This window comes from Salmo trutta, unplaced genomic scaffold (assembly GCF_901001165.1).
Source record: "Salmo trutta unplaced genomic scaffold, fSalTru1.1, whole genome shotgun sequence".
NCBI lineage: Eukaryota > Metazoa > Chordata > Actinopteri > Salmoniformes > Salmonidae > Salmo > Salmo trutta.
Window position 1 is genome coordinate 189,986 of NW_021822480.1, and position 21,281 is coordinate 211,266.

General features: G+C 41.6%; 1 long non-coding RNA gene and 1 pseudogene across 1 annotated transcript; one reads left to right on the forward strand and one right to left on the reverse strand.

Annotated features, from left to right (window-relative positions):
• Positions 1-21,281, forward strand: part of LOC115182381 (polysialoglycoprotein-like) — a 60,370-nt pseudogene that overhangs the window by 36,714 nt on the left and 2,375 nt on the right.
• Positions 19,466-20,159, reverse strand: LOC115182386 (uncharacterized). Its single transcript, XR_003873728.1, has 3 exons — positions 20,105-20,159; positions 19,703-19,790; positions 19,466-19,543 (listed from the first exon to the last, which is right to left on the reverse strand). It is a non-coding gene; the product is annotated as an uncharacterized LOC115182386 (long non-coding RNA).

The window sequence follows — 21,281 nt, forward strand, 5'->3', positions numbered from 1 at the left end:
CCTCTAAAGTAGACCGGAGTCTTTCAATCGGGAGCCCATTTTTGCTCCCGCCCAGCATCAACATCGGAGGTCCCTGCCAAGCGTGGGATTGAGAAACAAACACTCTACTTCTCCTCTGAGGTTGATTAACTCAAATGGCAAAATAAGGAAATCATCCTCATCATCACTGTGTAGAATATGCATGTATTTTACACAAATCAGGAATAGATAGGAATTTGGTGTGTGAGTCTGTCTGGACAGTCAACTTCCTGTGGAAAATCAACACCATGCCTGCTTCCCAGATAGCACCCTATTCCCTATGTAGTGAACTACTTTTGATCAGGGCCTATAAGGATCTGGTCAAAAGTAGTGTACTAAATAGGGAATAGGGTGCCATTTGTCATATGGAGACCACTACAGGAGCAGGTAGGCTTTACTCACAGCGAGGTGTAGAGGGCTGATGGGAGCTCTGACATCAAAGTCGTTCAGGATGTCTGTCACTGAGCTTTCAATTAGTTGAGGAAAGACAAGGACGGCCAGTTCAGACTTGTAACATATTTACTTGGAAGGTTAGTCTAGTAGCATGTGTAACATGGTACATCTCAGTGACCAGCCCCTGCAGACATACTGGGGTGTTGCATCCATACCTTAAACAAGCAAGTGTGAGGAAAAGTTACCAACTGGCACTTACCACATCTAAAGGTGTTTCACTTGCAATCTGGAAAAAGAACATCAAGAGTGACGATGCGTCCACGACAAACATGCAGCCACACCTTAAATCAAATCAAATCAAATGTATTTATATAGCCCTTCGTACATCAGCTGAAATCTCAAAGTGCTGTACAGAAACCCAGCCTAAAACCCCAAACAGCAAGCAATGCATGTGATAGAAGCACGGTGGCTAGGAAAAACTCCCTAGCAAAAACTCCCTAGAAAGGCCAAAAACCTAGGAAGAAACCTAGAGAGGAACCAGGCTATGAGGGGTGGCCAGTCCTCTTCTGGCTGTGCCGGGTGGATATTATAACAGAACATGGTCAAGATGTTAAAATGTTAATAAATTACCAGCATGGTCAAATAATAATAATCACAGTAGTTGTCGAGGGTGCAACAAGCACGTCCGGTGAACAGGTCAGGGTTCCGTAGCCGCAGGCAGAACAGTTGAAACTGGAGCAGCAGCATGGCCAGGTGGACTGGGGACAGCAAGGAGTCATCATGCCAGGTAGTCCTGAGGCATGGTCCTAGGGCTCAGGTCCTCCGAGAGAAATAAAGAAAGAGAGAAAGAGAGAATTAGAGAGAGCATATTTAAATTCACACAGGACACCGGATAAGACAAGAGAATACTCCAGATGTAACAGACTGACCCTAGCCCCCCGACACATAAACTACTGCAGCATAAATACTGGATGCTGAGACAGGAGGGATCAGAAGACACTGTGGCCCCATCCGATGATACCCCCGGACAGGGCCAAACAGGCAGGATATAACCCCACCCACTTTGCCAAAGCACAGCCCCCACACCACTAGAGGGATGTCTACAACCACCAACTTACCGTCTGAAGACAAGGCCGAGTATAGCCCACAAAGATCTCCGCCATGGCACAACCCAAGGGGGGGGCGCCAACCCCGACAGGAAGACCACGTGAGTGACTCAACCCACTCAAGTGATGCACCCCTCCCATGGACGACATGGAAGAACACCAGTAAGCCAGTGACTCAGCCCCTGTAATAGGGCTAGAGACAGAGAATCCCAGTGGAAAGAGGGGAACCGGCAAGGCAGAGACAGCAAGGGCGGTTCGTTGCTCCAGCCTTTCCGTTCACCTTCACACTCCTGGGCCAGACTATACTTAATCATAGGACCTACTGAAGAGATAAGTCTTCAGTAAAGACTTAAAGGTTGAGACTGAGTCTGCGTCTCACATGGGTAGGCAGACCATTCCATAAAAATGGAGCTCTATAGGAGAAAGCCCTACCTCCAGCCGTTTGCTTAGAAATTCTAGGGACAATTAGGAGGCCTGCGTCTTGTGACCGTAGCGTACGTGTAGGTATGTACGGCAGGACCAAGTCGGAAAGATAGGTAGGAGCATGCCCATGTAATGCTTTGTAGGTTAGCAGTAAAACCTTGAAATCAGCCCTTGCCTTAACAGGAAGCCAGTGTAGGGAGGCTAGCACTGGAGTAATATGATCACATTTTTTGGTTCTAGTCAGGATTCTAGCAGCCGTATTTAGCACTAACTGAAGTTTGTTTAGTGCTTTATCCGGGTAGCCGGAAAGTAGAGCATTGCAGTAGTCCAGCCTAGAAGTAACAAAAGCATGGATTAATTTTTCTGCGTCATTTTTGGACAGAAAGTTTCTGATTTTTGCAATGTTACGTAGATGGAAAAAAAGCTGTCCTTGAAACAGTCTTGATATGTTCTTCAAAAGAGAGATCAGGGTCCAGAGTAACGCCGAGGTCCTTCACAGTTTTATTTGAGACGACTGTACAGCCATCCAGATTAATTGTCAGATACAACAGAAGATCTCTTTGTTTCTTGGGACCTAGAACAAGTATCTCTGTTTTGTCCGAATTTAAAAGTAGAAAGTTTGCAGCCATCCACTTCCTTATGTCTGAAACACAGGCTTCTAGCGAGGGCAATTTTGGGGCTTCACCATGTTTCATTGAAATGTACAGCTGTGTGTAGTCCGCATAGCAGTGAAATTTAACATTATGTTTTCGAATGACATCCCCAAGAGGTAAAATATATAGTGAAAACAATAGTGGTCCTAAAACGGAACCTTGAGGAACACCGAAATTTACAATTGATTTTTCAGAGGACAAACCATTCACAGAGACAAACTGATATCTTTCCGACAGATGTGATCTAAACCAGGCCAGAACTTGTCCATGTAGACCAATTTGGGTTTCCAATCTCTCCAAAAGAATGTGGTGATCGATGGTATCAAAAGCGGCACTAAGATCTAGGAGCACGAGGACAGATGCAGAGCCTCGGTCTGACGTCAATAAAAGGTCATTTACCACCTTCACAAGTGCAGTCTCAGTGCTATGATGGGGTCTAAAACCAGACTGAAGCGTTTCTTATACATTGTTTGTCTTCAGGAAGGCAGTGAGTTGCTGTGCAACAGCTTTTTCAATTTTTTTTGAAAGGAATGGAAGATTCGATATAGGCCGATAGTTTTTTATAATTTCTGGGTCAAGATTCGGCTTTTTCAAGAGGCTTTATTACTGCCACTATTAAAACCTACTGTTGGGTTCTGAGAATATGAAATATACTAATTCATGTCACTGAGGGAGAGAGCTTAATGTATAACGTTTACATTATGTCAGGTTAGGGGTCACATCCACTTGAATGTCCTTCATATGACGAACCTCCTACAGAGCAAATGAGGAAAATATGATATATTATGATTTATGTTAGTAACAATACAATATGGGAATTTTATCCCAAAGCTACCTACAGCTAACATATATATATATTTAAGTATGTGATCTATGTAAATAAATAAATATATCACAGCTGTAAAACTGTGAAGGACTATATGGTGGAGGCCTACCCATTTCCCAGGAACATTGTAAAAAGTGGATTTGGGTACAGTGTTTATTTCCCCCTAATATCTTTGAAGATTCTGAGACCATTAGGGTTAAACATTACAGATATAAATGCAATATATGGAGTAGAAAAGATTGCCTGCCCACCAAAGAATCAACATATGTTCTACATGGTCTATTTCTATCTGAATGTAACACCTCAATCAAGCTTGTTAATTGATCGTTAAGTCATGTTTGTCAGGTAAACGGTCATTAGTGGCCTATATAAGCCTCATACAGGCCATGTGAAGACATTACCTGTTGATAACACAGACTATTCTCATGATCATGGGAGGTGTGAGAGAATTGCTGCTCTTTGTGATGACTGTGGGGGTTGTCAAAGGTTGGTTCACTAACATTTTATTTGGATTGAAGGGATTTGTTTCTTCCGCATTGGTCATCTTTTATTCTTCACTGCTATTATTAATATATGTAGCTGTTTTGTGTGAACTGAACTTCTGTCAACACTTTCTCCTCAGTTTCTTGTTACCCTGTTGGAAAGTCCCAGAAGCAAGATCAAGTCTCTCTGCAGAGGAGACTTGGAGGTAAGTGTTTCTTTCCACAACCCTTCTAGCTATGTTCTTTGTCACTGTGTCTATGGTGCTGCTGTGTTTGACACTCATTCAACACCATAGAGTAACTCAGTCTAAATAACGTTGTCAAAGCCTTTGATTTGGTAATTTTGCTTGTGTACCTTAACCTACGTTTTTCAGAGCTGTCATCAAATGACGTCTCCATTGAGCATGCCCTGGCCTTGCTCCGATCCATAGGGTCTGACGCTAAACAAGACAGAGAAGGTACGGCCTGAAACATATACTTTGAAAACTGTGTTGGGTTGATGTTCAACATTCGACTGGCAATTCGGCCTAGACCGTGTGGAACAGATGTGTTGCTGTAGAATACCCAACTGTTCCTTTAGTTTTTTCTCTAGAGTATTTAGAGACTAATGAAGTAGAATCCCAAGCTTCTCCAAACCATGGTAGCTCTCAGGCAAATGATGCCCTGTCCTCTGAGGAGAAGCTGAGGCGCATGTCCTCTGACGACGCTACCTCTGACGACGCTGCGACTGGCCCGTCTGACGACGCTACCTCTGACGACGCTGCGACTGGCCCGTCTGACGACGCTACCTCTGACGACGCTGCGACTGGCCCGTCTGACGACGCTACCTCTGACGACGCTGCGACTGGCCCGTCTGACGACGCTACCTCTGACGACGCTGCGACTGGCCCGTCTGACGACGCTACCTCTGACGACGCTACCTCTGACGACGCTGCGACTGGCCCGTCTGACGACGCTACCTCTGACGACGCTGCGACTGGCCCGTCTGACGACGCTACCTCTGACGACGCTAGGGTTTGAGTTGCTTGTAGCGCCACTAACCTAGGGTTTGATGGGGGGAACAGTTTTACCAGGATTTCCCACCCACTCCGATTACATGGGAGAAATTAACCGGTTAATTAATATGAAAAGCGTGAGGTGAAGTCTGTTCATTCAGGCCTTCTCTATCCGCATGATCAACGCTCGGGGTGTGCGTCGTAGTATACTGTACTTATAGTCGCCATGAATTCAAAGAGCATGTACACGCAACCTTTAAATGCAGTTAATACAGCAACAAAATTGGCTCCAACTTTTGAGCTACCGGTAGGTATCTGCTTTAATTCAAAACCATTTCTGTGGCACTGCTTTACTCACTCATGCCAACCTGAATTCAGCCTGTTTTGAAGCAAGTTAAACCGTTACAGCCTATGCAAATATTTTGTTTGCTACAGGGTAGGCCTTCCAGGTTATTTTATGTAGCAGGGGTGAAAATCTATCAACTTTGGAGGGGACAATTACATGAAATGTTCTCGAGCAATTCTTGAGGGGGACACACAGTAGTGCTGTAACACACAGCCTACGTTGTAATATGGTAAATGTATATTGAGGAACCAAAGAAATAAGGTGTTTGCCGTACTCCTAACTACCGGTACCCAAAACTACACAACTAATCACAACAGCAATACCATTGCCTTTAACAAATCTTAGTTCAGTCACCAGTGTAAGTTGAGAGTGGGGGTATCCATGGCATTTTACAATTATGTTCCTATTTTACAAGTCAAAAAATGGAGAACCTTTCATAATGTTGCCAAACAAAGACTCCCTGTCTCTGCCAGTCTGTCCCCAGCTCTGCTGTCTGTGTGTCATCTGTTGCCTGCTCTGCCTAATGACATTGTGAAACATTTTCATTAGCATTTCACTTCTTTCTTATGAACATTTTATCAACTAGTCTTTGAGATATTAGGCTACTAGGGTTTTTACTTTGCGTTTTGGTGTACTGAAAAATACTCTGTCCGTCTTTCTTTTTTTCTGCCATTTTTCTACCTGGCTGGCTACACACACAGTGTGTAGGTTATTTACAGTAGGAGATGGGCTTCTATCATATCTTCTATCATTCTATATGGCCTTCGATCTAAAAGGTAGCTAGCAAATGTGAAACAGATTGCAGTGACAAGAGTTGACAGCTGTATGAGTTCACCATTTACACAACATATGCTGCAATCTTTTGTAATTTTAACCGTTTGTTTCATATTGGCTGGCTTCCAACAATAGCTGAATTTGCAAAGCTAGCGAGCAGAAATTCCGTTTCAGTGGTGTTTGCTATAATCTTTGCTACCCGGGTTAAATAAAGGTGAAATAAAATAAATAAATAAAAGTTCCCTTGCGACAATTTAGCTTTTGCAACGAGACCATTAAATATATTTAAGACAATGGTAGAAGAGAGTGTAGTTCTGTTCAGTTTGGACTTCAGTTTATCGCTAACCTTATCACAGGGACTTTGAAGCACTAACTTACATTGCTGATCTTGGAATAAATTGACGATAGCAAAGATTCCATCTTTGACGACGCCACATAAATGGAATAGGTACTAGCTAGCTTAATAGTTAATATTTGCGTGCTAGCTCTGCAAATTCAGCTAGTGTGTGTGTGTGTGTGAACCCTGCCAACATAAAACAAAACATTGCTATGGCGCGATTGACTGGATTAACCTCATGTCAGTCACGTGCATTGAGTGCCTTTCAGACAGTAGATACAAACCCTCTGTTACCTTGCCAACTAAGGAACTGGCAGTGGATCAAACCATTGTGAGGCAAAGGGTGGGGGGTCGCAATCTTTTGAAACTTAAAAAAGCGCTATTAAGTGCCGATAATCAGCACAATTGCTTTCATTGCGTATTATTTATATTATTGAAATTACAGAGTTATGTTTACAGTGATATATTGGGGGGGACAAATCATATTTTTCCCAGAATGGGGGGGTCGTGTATCCCCCGTCCCCCCTGGGATTTCCGCCCCTGTTATGTAGCCTAAGTTTGTGTATTGAATGTTATTCTACATTTGTTTGTCTGGGTCTTGAGAATCAGTTACCCTTTCTGACCAAGTCTGTAAAATAATGCGAGAACTGGGGGTATTTTGTCTTGAATAAAAGTAATAACGGAGAAGAATGGCAGGGTCTTGACAAGTTAATTTGATTGTGTAGGCTCACGTTTAATTTATGCTGTGACTAAATGAATATTAACTTGATAATTGACTTTATTGCTGGAGAACAGATGCAATAGGTAGGCCTGAGAAGATTTGATGTAAATATAGCCGAAGAATGGCACATGATAAACTGCGGGTTTAGATTCACGTGCAATTGATCAACTGCGGCGCTATCCATTGTGCTGAATCTCCGCTACAGCGTAACTGTTAGATTATCAGAGATTCAGATTTGTTTCCTCTGCCAAAATCATCACAATAACCGAAGTATAAACAGCCACAACCTTCCCAAATTCCCTTGATAGCCAGGTGTAAGGGGAAAGGAAAGGACCAAAATGCATCTTTCAGTGAAAGGTAGGCTACTGTAATAACCTCATATTTGACCTGTCGGCCAACAGTGCCTCATAGACCGGTTAAAACTAGGCTACATCAACTTTGAGTTGATTAAATAGCAACAAATACCAGAACCCATTAGTGTATATTTCTCCATGTAGAGTGGTATAATCATGTTGGATTTTATTCGCTGCTTAACACCCTGCATCCCACAGCTGGCTTGCTTCTGAAGCTAAGCAGGGTTGGTCCTGGTCAGTCCCTAGATTGGAGACCAGTTGCTGCTGTAAGTGGTGTTGGAGGGCCAGTAGGAGTCACTCTTTCCTCTGGTCTAAAATAATATCCCAGGGCAGTGATTGGGGACATGTGCTGTCTTTTGGGTGGGACATTAAACAGGAGTCCTGACTCTCTGTGGTCACTAAAGATCCCATGGCACTTATTGTTAGAGTAGGGGTGTTAACCCTGGTGTCCTGGCTAAATTCCCAATCTGGCCCTCATACCATCACGGTCACCTAATCATCCCAAGCTTACTATTGGCTCATTCACCCCCACTCCCCTGTAACTATTCCCCAGGTCATTGCTGTAAATGAGAATGTGTTCTCAGTCAACTTACCTGGTTAAATAAAACATATGCTTCTAAATAGCACTTGGTTTGAACGGGAAGCCCGGTAATTTCTTGCAATTTCCTCAGGAAGGAAAATTGGTAGATTCTCTGGAAAAGATATGTCCCTACATGACCAATGAGGCCTACCCTCCTCCCCCAGCCATTGGGATGAACTTTGCGGGACCCCCACCCGAGTACTCTACCAGGTACGGACGAGACATGGAGACAACTGTTCCTTTAATGTTTTGTAGTCGTCTCATTAAAAATGGTTTCATACTAAAGACTAGGTCAGAATACATTTGGACTCCCTCGCTCTTTGTCATTCCCTCTCAAATCAACTCTTTACCGTGAAATGCTTGCTTACGAGCCCACCCCAACGATGCAGAGTACAAAACTAGAGAATATATATATTTCTACATTGTAAAATAATAGTGAAGAACTCAAAACCATGAAATAACACATATGGAATCATGTAGTAACCAAAAACGTGCTAACTTGTTGGGGATAGGGGGCAGTATTTGCACGGCCGGATAAAAAAACGTACCCGATTTAATCTGGTTACTACTCCTGCCCAGTAACTAGAATATGCATATAATTAGTAGATTTGGATAGAAAACACTCAAGTTTCTAAAACTGTTTGAATGGTGTCTGTGAGTATAACAGAACTCATATGGCAGTCAAAACCCTGAGACAAATCCTAACAGGAAATGGAAATCTGATGTGTGGAATCACTTCAAACCTTTGCCATTGAAAGACCCAGGGACTTATTAATCATTTAGCACTTCCTAAGGCCACTAGATGTCAACAGTCTTTACAAAGTGGTTTGAGTCTTCTATGGTAGAAACTGACCTAAAGAGAGGCTTGGGAATTTGGTCACAGGGGGAGGGCTATTACTACTATGACGCGGGCGCCCATGGGAAACCTTTTGTTCCGAAACGTTTAGTAAGACAATGCAATCGTCCACCTTGAATATTATTGAAGCTCTGGTTGAAAAAGGCCCTAAATATTTATGTTATACAACGTTTGACATGTTTGAACGAACGTAAATATATATTTTTTGCACATTCGTGACGACAAGTCCCGCGTGCTTCAGTACATTATGAGTAGCCTTCGGAACGCGCTAACAAGAAGGAACTATTGGGACATAAATGATTAACTTTTTCGAACAAAACTACATTTGTTGTGGACCTGGGATTCCTGGAAGTGCCTTCTGATGAAGATAATCAAAGGTAAGGGAATATTTACAAGAGAATTTTTTTATTTTAGATGGTTCCAAGATGGCGCTAACATGTATCGCCTAGCCTATTTTTCTGAGCATACCACGTTGTTTATTGCAAAGTGTGATTTCCCAGCAAAGTTATTTTTAAATCTGGCAATGCGGTTGCATTCACGAGATGTTAATCTATAATTCTTTGAATGACAATATTACATTTTAACAATGTTTTCGAATAGTAATTTTGTAAAATGTAGCGCTGATTCACCGGAAGCATTTGAGGGAAAATATTTTCTGAACGTCACGCATCGATGTAAAATGCTGTTTTTATATATAAATATGAACTTTATCGAACAAAATATGCATGTATTGTGTAACATGATGTCCTAGGAGTGTCATCTGATGAAGATTGTCAAAGGTTAGTGCTGCATTTAACTGTGTTTTGGGTATTTGTGATGCATCTAGTTGCTTTGAAAATGGCAGTGTTTTTTTTTTTTTGGCAGGGTACTCTCCTAACACAATCTAATGTTTTGCTTTTGCTGTAAAGCCTTTTTGAAATCGGACAACGTGGTTCGATTCAGGAGAGGTGTATCTATAAAATGATGTAAAATAGTCATATGTTTGAGAAATTGAAGTTTTAGCATTTATGAGGTTTTGTAATTCGCGCGACGCGATTCCACTGGCTGTTGACTAGGGTGGGACGCAAACGTCCCACCTTGCCCAGACAGGTTAAACATATCAAAATCTATTTTATATTTATATAGAGTCTTCAATGTAGTCACCCTTTGCACACTCTTGGTATTCTCTCAACCAGCTTCACCTGGATTGCTTTTCCAAAAGGACAGATTTCCACCGGTCTAATGTCCATTGCTCGTGTTTCTTGGCCCAAGCAAGTCTCTTCTTCTTATTGGTGTCCTTTAGTAGTGGTTTCTTTGCAGCAATTTGACCATGAAGGCCTGATTCACGTAGTCTCATCTGAACAGTTGATGTTGAGATGTGTCTGTTACTTGAACTTTACAGCAGAGGTAACTCTGGGTCTTCCTTTCCTGTGGCGGTCCTCATGAGAGACATAGCGCTTGATGGATTTTGCAACTGCACTTGAAGAAACATTCAAAGTTCTTGACATTTTCCGGATTGACTGAACTTCATGTCTTAAAATAATAATAGACTTTTGATTCTCTTTGCTTATTTGAGCTGTTCTTGCCATGATATGGACTTGGTATTTTACCAAATAGGGCTATCTTCTGTATACCACCCCTACCTTGTCACAAAACAAGTGATTGGCTCAACCGCACTAAGAAGGAAATAAATTCCACAAATTAACTTTGAACAAGGCACACCTGTTAATTGAAATGCATTCTAGGGGGGTACCTCATGAAGCTGGTTGAGAGAATGCCAAGAGTGTGCAAAGCTGTCATCAAGGCAAAGGGTGGCTACTTTGAAGAATCTCAAATATAAAATATATTTTGATTTGTTTAACACTTTTTTGGTTACTACAGGATTCCTTATGTGTTATTTCATACTTTTGATGTTCTACAATGTAGAAAATTGTAAAAAAAATAAAGAATCCCTGGAATGAGTAGGTGTGTCCAAACTTTTGACTGGTACTGTATATATTGTAACACGAGGAATAAAATACCCAAGAATAAAGCTATATACAAGGAGTACCAGTTCCAGATCAGTGTGCAGGGGTACGAGGTATTTGAGGTAGATATGTACAAGAAGGCAGGGTAAAGTGACTAGGCATCAGGATAGATAATAATAATAATAATAATAATAATAATAATAATAATAATAGCAAAATAAAGAACAGAGCAGCAGCTGCAACTGATGAGTGTAAAGGTGTGTGTTTGTGAGAGTGTGTAATGTGTATGCATGTGTGTTTGGGTTGTGTCGGTTTGTGGGAGTGTGAATGTAGTGTGTGTGAGTGTGCATATGCTTTGTATACAGTCTAGTGATTGTGCGTAGGGTCAGAGCAAGACCCTTTAACTTTTTGAGGATGCGAGTGCCCATGCCAAATATTTCAGCCTCCTGGCGCGCCCTCTTCACGACTGTGCGGGTGTGTGTGGACCATGTTAGGTCGCCAAGGAACAGCCCTGTTGATGTGGATGAGGACGTGCTCTCCCCTCTTGCTCCTGTAGTCCACGATCAGCTCCTTGGTCTTACTGGCATTGAGGGAGAGGTTGTCCTGGCACCACAATGCCAAGTCTCTGACCTCTCATCGCCTTCGTGTCGTCAGCAAACTTGACATACTGGGTCCCGACACACTGGGTCCCAACCCACTGGCTCCAACCTCCTGTCTCCAACCCTCTGGATCCAATCTCCATCTCTTCATTACTTGGTTATGAAAACCCCCTGGCCCCAACGCACTGGCCCAACCTCTCTTCATTACTTTCTTATGAAAAATCCCTGGCCCCAACACACTGGTCCCAACCCCCTGGCCCAACCTCCATATCTTCATTACTTGAAAGGAAATCATTCTCCAACACACTAGAGCTCTGTCTTTTCGTGGCGTTGTAATTGAACAGCGACTACACAGTTGAATGCGGGGAGGTGTATGTATGAATTGACTCACATCCACCCCAAGGTCCAGGAGTTACTTGACCGTGCTGATCATGCCGCTGAAGGCTGCAGAGTGGAGAGGGGTGTAGGCCTTCTTGTCTTTACAGGACACCTCTGATCCATGAGAGGCCAGCAGTTTCACCTCCTCAATTTTGCAATAATCTAAGTACATAGCCCGGCATCACAGGGCTAGCTATTTAGATACCCACCCAAGTCAGCCTCCACCAAAATCACATTTCCTATAAGAAAAATGTTCTTACCTTGCTTGTTCTTCGTCAGAATACACTGCCAGGACTTCTACTTCAATAACAAATGTTGGTTTGGTCCCAAATAATCCATCGTTATATCCAAACAGCGACGTTTTGTTCGTGAGTTCTAGACACTATCAGAATGCTTCTTCACGGTGTCGCGCATGGCGCATTGGCGTGACAAAAATGTCTAAATATTCCATTACCGTACTTCGAAGCATGTCAACCGCTGTTTAAAACCAATTTTTATGCCATTTATCTCGTAGATAAGTGCTAATATTCCGACCGGGAATATGCATTGAGCCTAAACAGCCGAATAAAATTTCTCCTCAGGAGCGAATCGTGCACGCGCCTCATTCAAAGGTCCTCTGAGCAGCCACTTACAAAAGGTGATAATGTGTTTCAGCCTGAGGCTCCCTCATAAACCTTCAGGTTTTTCGCGGGTTCTGAGAGCCTATTGGAGCCCTGGGAATTGTCACGTTACAGCTAAGATCCTTACTTTTCAATAAAAAGATGCAAGACGCACGACTCCTTGTCAGACAGGGTACTTCCTGCTTGAAACCTTGTCAGGTTTTTGCCTGCCATAGGAGTTCTGTTATACTCACAGACACCATTCAAACAGTTTTAGAAAATTCAGAGTTTTCTATCCAAACCTGAACAATAATATGCATATTCTAGCTTCTGAGTTGGTGTAGGAGGCAGTTAAAAATGGGAACATCTTTTTTCCAAAATTCTCAATACTGCCCCCTATCCCCAAAAGGTTAAACTGTCATCCATCATTTAAAGAGATGGCTCCTAGTAAACCAACTCTAGGGATAATATCTTGACTTAATATTTTAGCTACCATAATCATGTCCAACCAAGTAAGTTGGGAACGCTTCTACCCATTTGCTATACTTATCTATTCTTGTCAAACATCCCTTCTTCCCCTCCTTTCGGAATATTTCAATAAGTCCAATTCCAAATGTTGGAATGGATCTTCTTACAAATGTATTTTTTATTTTTAAGTAATTATCCTCTAGGCCATCACTCTTTCCTAACTACTCTACTATACTTCCTTCCCCTTGATACATTGCTTAGCCTATGTATCAATATTGCTGCGTATCCATACAATTTCTTTGGTAGGATAAGTAAATTATCCTTATGTCAGATCTTCTCTTGTAGGATGCCCCCTTTCATTTGCCACATGTCCAATTCTCCCTGGGGCCTTCATCCTCGGCTATTCTGTAAAAATTCTCTGTCTAGTTTCTTATCGTCTTTAAGATTTATCTATGCTGCTTTGTATGGTTTTAAATGTCTATGTGCTTGTCTGTGTAAATAGTAACTTTTCTCTCCTTTCTTATTTCACCAATTCTAGTCAATGCTACTATTTCGGCCTACTGTGCAGAATAGTGTCTGGGCAATGGTTCAGAGTCTAACACCTGAAACCAACTAAGCTTTCATTGCTCTTTTAGTTAGGGTAACAATTACTTTCAACAAAATGATCATATCTCCTCCTAGCGATTTTACCAAACATAAACTTAAACTTAAAATCAAAACTAAAATACATGCCTGCCAATGGAGCCGATAGTCTCTCCATGAATTAATATCCTAAAGCTAAGTGAACCAAATTCTCTTCCTATCTACTCCTGCTGGCCCCCCTTCTTTCTTCCTGCTACTCCCCAACCCTCAAGGTTTCAGCAGTGCAGGGGAGGATCTCTCTGTCTGCCCTTCTATCTGTCTCCAGCTTTTTCTCATAACAGAAAGTATCAAATCTGGGTTGTTTCCAAATATTGACTAAATGTCTCCTTGGTTGCACTCCTGAACTTTAGAAAAATCAACCTGTCTAGATATTGCATATCTACTTAAATTTATCTCGATACCCTCAATAATCCTGGATCACCTACAGATGTCATGTATCCCTGTCCTGTTGACATAAGTCTACCATTATTAAACTTATTCACAACAAAATATATTCATAAATCTCTTACACTGAATTCAACAACAGCTGACTTCCTAAGGGAAAATAAACATATCTAGATCATGTAAAAAATACCCCTGCTACTGGTCAAAATATTTTCAAATTACATAATCAGATCAAAATGACTAATCTGATTTCCTCCACCAAAAAATTATTTTACCCTTATTGTTCTAGGAAAATAGACTTAAGGAACCCTACCCTTAGTCTAAGGCTTTGCCCTTTTAGTCTTCTCATTGGTTCAAATTGTCAATTGTGTCTAAGAACTTTAACTCCATCATAATTATCAGTTCTCCAAATTCCCTTAAAATCAATATCACCAATGACCTTAATTCACCATCCAAATGGCTCTTCAATGTGGCTGATCAGACCACACAGGAAAAGTCACCAGAGGGGTCAACAAGTCATACCACCCTTTCAGAACCGGGTTTCTTATTACATTAAACAAATTAAGGCTTAGAACTTCATCTACATTTTATATCCCATGTTCCCAGAACATTCCCTATCAAAAGAATTTAATGTGTTTATTAAAACTCTGAAAACAAGACACTCCCCAGTATCACACAGAAATTTGATTCTCTCTCCCATTACTGTTAGTGTCAAATAGGGTTTCTGTTCTTGTTGTACTGCCAAATCAATTGTAGCCAATTCAAAAACTTCACAATCGCTGTTTATAACTAAATTCTGAAAATCGTCCTTCCCCTCACTAGTGTCTGTTCCCCCGCTCTCCATAGTTAGTCATGCCCCATCCTCCTCCTCTGAGTCTGGCTGGGGGCGCCTGACCTTCTTTTCTTTGTCTCTACTCCCTCTCTGGCCTTGCTTGTCTCTGTTTTTGTTACAATCTCTACCAGAATGGTTTCCCCCCCTGCAGCAGTTACACGGTGCGTTACACTGTCTAGCAAGGTGTCCTAGCTTGTGACAATTGAAACACTCGTATTCCTCTTTCTCTCCTTTCCTGCTATTCTGTTCTCTTTTGTCACCTCTACCATTCCCTGCAATCTCTCCTAGAGTGGCCATCAGATATTCTGCTCCTTTCCTTTCCTTTCCTTCTTCTCTTTCTCCCCTTTGCCAAGTTGCTCATAGTGTACAGCATATCTCTTTACTTCCCTCAAATCTGCTAGCCCCCCCCCTACGAGGTTCTGTTTGGTGGCACGATTTATCTCGGGACGCATTCAACTGAGGAAAGCAATTTTTTAATTGCTGATAACACGGGGCATCAAATCCATCCACTACCGGGGGTTCTATTAACCCACTATTAGCGTTGGACACGTCCTTTAATCTCTCTAGGTATTGGTTTATAGTCTTATGAAATGTCCAAGGGTTTAAAAAAAATATCATGTATATCGCCACAATTCTGTCGCAATTATTAATTTCCGCTCCTTATAATTCATTAGATTTAAGTAACTGCCTTTTCCTTGATTCCGTCATTCAAATACAACTCCCATTCTCTATAAATCCTTTAAGCAGGCCATTTAGACCACAACCAACGTACTTTATCGAATTCGCCTCGCTATTATTTTGAAAGAATCTGTCTTCCTATTTAAACTAAACAAGCTATCAAAACATTCGGTTTCTATCTTAAACGAACACTAACAACCGTATCGTTCCAGTCAAAACATAACAATAATTACATTTAATTTTAGTCCCATGGTGCCTGGGCTGGGATCCGAACACGGGTCCCCCGCATGGCAGGCAATAATTCTACCACTGAACCACAATGCTATTGTTCATGTTTACAATTTCGGTAGTTCTTTCCTGCTCGGATACAATGTTCACAGTCTGGTGAAATGTCCTGTTCTATCGCAATTAAAACACCTCTTCTCTCCGTCTTTGTCAGCGCGTCTCCCTGTTTTTCCCCTTCTGTCTACAGTGTCTCTATTCACTTTTCTCAATAAGTTTGCTAAATCCTGTTCTCCTCTCTGTCTGCTCCTGGCTACCCAAACATTCATTTTTAGTAACTCCCTTACTTTTGGCCCCCTCCGCTCTCTTTCTAGCTTCTGCCAGCCAAACCCGAGCGGTGTCAAGCCCCTCTGTGCGCTGCTTCTCCGTCTTACCCCCACTGACCTTATGTATTTGTTTTACATTAATTCCAATCTTTCAACATTCAAACACCCATCAAAATCGTATTTCTTCCTCCATTTCGGCCCAAAATAAATGTTCCTTTTATCTTTTCCCAGCATAAAACGTTCAACTCCCGTCAATACCGGGATCTCCTTAGAGGATTTACTACCCATGTCGTTAAAGTACCCTCGTATTTATTCTGCTTCTTCTCCCAATCTAGAGTTTTAGAAATATTATTCGTAAGATCCTTAAACTATGTGCTTTAATTTATACAACTCCGAACCAAATACGATCAGTGTCTACTCGTTGTTAATCTTTAGGTGTATTCTATTTTATCGTTATTAATGATGTCTCTTGCGCCTGTTGATTCTAACAATATGTTTTCGTTATGAACCTTCTATTCAATTTGGGGAATAATTATTCTATATTACAAATTGCTTCTATCTCATCGCTCAAAAAGGACAAACGGCTTTTTTCTTGCGACTGTTGATTCTAGCAATATGTTTTCGTTATTAACCTTCTTTTCAATTATAGAGTAGTTCTGCTAGAATGATTTATACGTATCTATCCTAACCCGGTCTTTATCTCACTCATAGGCAAACACTGCAACCCGTTTTATATTTAGGTTTTACTGTCTGTCTTTTCCTCGCGATTTATTGACAGAATTCTCCTCACACGCACTCACTCATCCCAGCATAATCACTCTATCTCTCTCGAAACTTTATCTACAGCGGGGACTGTCGATCAGACATTAGGTTGCATACGTATGCAACTATAAACTACTTTCCAGGGGTCGTAAAGCCCTAGTTAACAGCCTATTTATCTGTTGCTTCATGTAACTCTTGACACCAATACCTGTATCTCACTCCACCATATTAGGTCTCACTTCACCCATAGATATCAGACCCAAAGCCGTATTTAGGTACCGACTATCCCCCTATGGACTTTTAACCCTTTTACGTTATCAGGTTCTCACCATAAGACTTAGTTTAGTTTTATGCAGTGGCCACAGTTGCTCAGGGTCGATTTCGGACCCTGCGTCGTTTTCGAATTCGTCGTTTTGGATTTACAACTAATTTCTGCCTTCCATTCGCGCAGAATACTTGATTCCCTTTAAAACCGATTTTTCTCCATGCGAACTTCTGAAGCCAGGTCACCAGCTATAACATTCCCGACTTTCAGCGTCTAACCCCCAGAGTACATTAAAATCCTCTACATCAATGAGATTTTGAATTTACAACTGATTCCTGTCTTCTATTCGCGCAGAATACTTGATTCCCTTTAAAACCGATTTTTCTCCACACGAACTTCTGAGCCCAGGTCACCAGCTATAACATTCATCAATCTCAGCGTCTAATACCCAGAGTACCTTTCACTCACAACATTCGCTTTTGCCTTACACTCTCAACAATCGCTTCCTCATCAAATGCCAACACCCAATTGTGTCCCTTATTCCATCATGCAATGCAGACATACAGGTGTATCACTCATTTTACCATGCAATGCAAACCTATAGGTATATCACTCACCCCTTATTTAATGTAATCATACAGGTGCTATTCCCCAAAAGTATGAATAAAGTCTAATAACCTTATCATTTGCAGCTGAGTTTTTCAATGTTCATTGAATCTCGTCACCACCTCTGTCGCATACCAATTTGCCACCGGCCTGTAAAGAACCCACAGTAAAGGGCCAGGTCTTTGATTTACGGATATTTCATCCGCCCGTGCACGGTTTCGGTGTCTCCTTGGAACGACAGCGGCAGTTTTTGAGATCCCGCTCGAAGGACCAATTGTTAAAGGAATTTTATATCTTTGATGATAATAATCAATAATCAATTCGCCTTGACTAATGCCCAAGGTTTGTAAGACAATGGGTTAAAATAATTAGGCAAGGACTCAGCTTTCTGCAAAAGGTATCTGTAGCTTTTATTCAGAGAACGTTCTGAGGTCAGGATAACAAAACAGTCATTATATAGTTCTTGCTTTCTTACGCACATGCATTTACACACAAACTGTTGGTGACCTGCATTCCCCATAGACTTCTCACACTGTTTATCTCTATCCCGAGCTCGCCTGTTCCTTTCCCTCAAGGTTAGAAATGCTTTGAAGCTTTTACTCCCAGGACCATGTGTCTCCTGGTGTCCCTCCTAATTGAATACACACATTTCTTTCCCTATCCCGTGGTTCCTGGACTTTCCAGAACTAATCAAACTTATCGATCCCTACATTGATCATTACATTGATTATTCATTAACCATGCTGTATGACTAATAATTCATCATGGTCTATTGATTCATTTACCTTTAATAGATAATTCTCTTATCAAGAGATTAGCAGAATCTTTTTCAATATGACTTTCAAGTGGCACTGACCCAGGGATAAAGAAAGTGAATATGCACACTCACCGGGGATATAGCCAATGCCAAAAATACTGTTCGCTCAATTAAGTTGAGAATTTTGATAACTAAAAGACAGATTAGTCTTTTCATTGTCTTCTCTTTGAAGCAATAGCCAATTGCTTTCCAAACTATGTTAGCCTGAGATAGTGTTCAGTCTTTCGTGAGATGCACTGTCAGGCTCATGTAAGAAGTCATATTTACACTTGACCACGTCTGTGGTCAGTGCAAAAAAAAATGGACGTCCTTTAGCTCTGTCTGAACCTCCCCCTTCACCTTGAAAAAAAAAGTTTGGGAAACCCTGCTTTAACAGGCTAAAACTATTTTAAACCGGTCTTATTTTGAGACAAACAAAGTCTGCTCCAGCCTATAAGAACGAGGAGGAATGTCATAAACTAAGTAGAACCAGATCATGAACTACAGTACTGTAAAGTGACTGATACTGAACAAGGTGCATACGGCTGATGGAAGGAGGCATCTGTTCTTAAATTGCTAGAGCACAGAAAGGATGTGTCCAACACACATCCTACCTTTCCCAATGATGAGTAAAGGCCGTTTGGCCTACCTTTCCCAATGATGAGTAAACTTGAGTGTATGCATTATAGATATGGGCTTCATAGAATGTGTTACAAAGTGTTCCCTGTTCATCTTATCCATCCAGGTTTGGCCGGGGTAGGCCGTCATTGTAAATAATAATTTGTTCTTAAGTGACTTGCCTAGTTAAATGAAGGTTAAATAAAATAAAAAATATATGAAGTGCTTCACTATAAATACATTTGACTGTGTGGTTTGAAGTACTTTACCATTATCTTGCTCAAACAGTAAGTCTACTATAGACAGAAATCAATGCAGTAATGTTTTATTAAATAAAGGCTCTGATTAAAATAGTAATAAAATCAGGCATTTGGCTAATTCTTCTTCCCAAAAGCTCCTCTGAATGGTTTAGAGACGGCTCTGGAGATAGCTCGTAACACCCTGACTATGAGAGGGCGTTTACGGGACTGGGACTCCTGGGGAGCAGGGGCTAGTGTGGTTGTCAGGTCCTTCTTGGGTGGGGAAGTGGATGGAACCTCTGGAACCTCACACTCAGCATCTGTGATAAGAATATTTCATAATCAGAAAATGAACGTGTGTGTTTGTCTGTCCGTCTGTCTGTCTGCCTTTCTGTCCATCCTGTATCTGTAGTCACTGTTTTAACAAGCTGGCCAGAGGGTGATACATCAATTTGACATTATCGATGCTTATCACTTACTCTGTGAAATACGAGTCTCTCTGAGACGTTTGGTAGGCAGCGCATCCTGTTCAGGGTGGCTCTTCGGTTCCCCTTTTGTCTTGAACAGCTGTTGACAAAACACATCAGGACAGCTGAGCCTGTGTAAAATATATGGTATCTATCCCAAAAGGCACCTTACTGGCTACATAAGGCACTATAGTGCTCTGGTCAAAAGTAGTGCACTATATAGGGAATAGGGTACACAGACATTGACTCTCTCCCATGTGTATTAGGATTGTATTACAGCGGCCTCACTCAACCTCCTAAAGACAATGACAACAGCATTGTTCTAATGCTGAGACAATAGGGGTTTAGTGAATCTGTAGGGTACATTTCAGAACCTGCCTTACAGAGGTAATCTCAAAACACAGAGCCCCCTACCTTCATCCTGATCTTTGGAATCTTGCCAATTTTGGGTAGGAAGGGCCACTTCCTGTTCTTCTTAGTCTCTTCCCCACTGGCAGAGGGAAGGCGGGCCATGCCGTCAGCCTTTACATCAGCCGGGCTAAGGCCCCTGGCAGGGAATTCCTCAGTAGCATTAAGGTCAGCCACAACACTGTCGTGTCTTTGGCTATGCCGGATTAAGTGATATGACATGCTAACCTATAAAATTCTTTCTCTGTAATTAATATTACCTGATTAAGCTAATCATGTAAATGTAATTAACTAGAAAGTCGGGGCACCACGGAATAACGTTTATAGAGCCGTTATCTTCCGAATAAACTCTTAAAATACTTAGTAATATTTTACATCGATAGCAGTCAATATTAACCCTTATCTTATTTTCAGTCTCATAATGAAAGTTGTAAATTCTTCGCTATCTTCACGAACCCTGGCTAACAAGTTGAATCAGCAATACAAAATTGGGTTTAATTATTTATTTACTAAATACCTAAACTAATCACACAGAATTACAAATACACAGAATACAAATGATGTCATACAGAAAACGTCCTGGTGGACGGAACCTGTATGAAAGCTGGTTACACAAAGGAAAGGGGGTTGGGCTTGAATGAAAGAGCGGGAAGACTTAGGAACAAAAACAGCAGCTAAGCTATCGTAAATACATTATCTTATGCATTCTAAATTACCGCCCATTTGGAAAAGGAAAATGCAATAAATATTTACTCTGAGCTGCGCTTCGGTAGATTGGTCGTAGATGCTGGCCGGGTTGGCCAACAGATCTTCCTGTCCTCGGAAGAATGTCTCTGGTGGTAAATTGGATAAGTGGTGGTATCTTCGTCTGTTTGTTAGACTGGATCCGTCGTCCGTCCTTTCCTAGCCCACGTCTTCAGCGGCCGCTGCTAACTCAACGGCTAGGAAGTATCACTTCTGTAGTGATTAAGCTCAAAGTTCATACCATTCGCCACCAAAGCTCACGCCGAGGTTGGCTTAGTTCTGTACTTGACGTGTGTCCTTCTAACGTAGAGGCTGCACACCTCTCGTACTGGAACATGTGGTTATCTTTTCGTCAAAGGCTTATATAGTGGAGAGGGGGAAGGATGTGTTTCATCGTTTATAACCCCTGTCTCTTCACAGGGGTGGGCCACTGATCAAG